The following is a 1,433-nucleotide window of genomic DNA, read 5'->3' on the forward strand; positions in this document are numbered from 1 at the left end:
GAAGGAATTATAACTTTACTTCCCAGGCAAGGGAGAGATGTAATTAGAGCCCCGAGGTTTCCCCACAAGGCATCAGAGAGTCAATGTGCCAGCACTTGGAGGAGATAAAACGTGAAACTTTCTACTCTGTGCCAAGTGCTCCTTTCTCTGGAACTCAAAGACATTTTTATGAGTAAAACTAGAGAGAAAGGAAGAGAGAGAGAAAAGCAATAAAACCAGGGGAGAGCTCCCCAGGATCTCCTGGCAAACTTCTCAGACTCCAGGAGCCCCTTTCGCTGAGCAGAGCACAGCCCCACAGCCGCTGCGAACACCGAGGCAGAAGGGAGTCCACCACGGACTGTGAAGGCTGAGTGTAAAGAAAAGTCACAATTCTAAAACCCCGGACAAACCATGTGACAAACGAAATCTCATTCAGATCCTATTTCAACAAATCTCATTACAACAAATTCTCCTCCTCAATATCAATCAAACTTCCCTAATGACTTGGCCATTGGTTTACGAGAATTTAGTGCTCACCTACTATGCGCCAGTCCACGCACTGCTCCAGCCGGGCCCTGCAATGATCCATTTCCAACAACAGCCAGCTTCACATCCCATGTCCAGACAATCAAACCATCGGATGGTGGCTTTTCCACCCCTCTGCCTTCTCTAAAATGTCCTTCCAGACGCATCCTCTGCACCTTCTGAGGCCCGTCCTCCTCCACGGGGCTGGATCCTCACCCACCCCATCTCCGGCAGAAGTAGTTTCTCCCTTTTTGGAACTCCCTCTATTTACATGTTAAGGGACGTGTTATGTGCAATGTCACTATCATTATTGTGTACCGTGTTATGTCCCCTCCTGGGACCATGAGCTCCCTAAGATGAAGATCCTAAGGGCAGTGCTCAGTGGGTCTTTAAAAATGGCCTGTGTCTTCCTTGTAGCCCATCGGTACTCCAGGTGCGGTTCTCTGGACAGCTGCATGAGCGTCCTTTGGAAACTTAGGAGAAACAGAGTCTCCACCACAGCCCTTCTCAGTCAGAAGGTGCATTTAACACGTTATGCAGGCGATTCGCACAGACATTAAAGTTTGAGAAGCACTGTTACATATAACAGATGCCCAGTAGGAATTCTGTTAAATGTTGAGCCAAGTTCTACACACAAGTCCTCCCCACACGCACCCCGGCCAGGGGACTGGGATGAGCTGAGTACTCCATCGTCAGGCGGAAAGAGTGCTCAGCGCTTGTGCTCCCTGAGCCATGGGGGGGGGGGGGGCGCCTGTGCATTTAGCAGCAAGTGATGAACTCCCTTGTTCACCACAAAACACTGACTGACTCCGGCCCCACTACGTGCCAGGTCCTCTGCAAGTTTCATCCCAACATTCACCTCTGCACACCCTGAACCAGGTTTGCAAGGTTTGGGAGCTTAAGTAGAAGGTGGGGAGGTATGTGACTGG

At 50.2% G+C, this 1,433-nt stretch overlaps 1 protein-coding gene across 1 annotated transcript in view; it reads left to right on the forward strand.

The window, feature by feature from the left end:
* The window catches only part of DISC1 (DISC1 scaffold protein), a 312,563-nt gene that overhangs the window by 21,459 nt on the left and 289,671 nt on the right, over positions 1–1,433 (forward strand). The gene's annotated exons all lie outside the window — the stretch shown is intronic.

Source organism: Suricata suricatta, chromosome 2 (assembly GCF_006229205.1).
Source record: "Suricata suricatta isolate VVHF042 chromosome 2, meerkat_22Aug2017_6uvM2_HiC, whole genome shotgun sequence".
Taxonomy (NCBI): Eukaryota; Metazoa; Chordata; class Mammalia; order Carnivora; family Herpestidae; genus Suricata; species Suricata suricatta.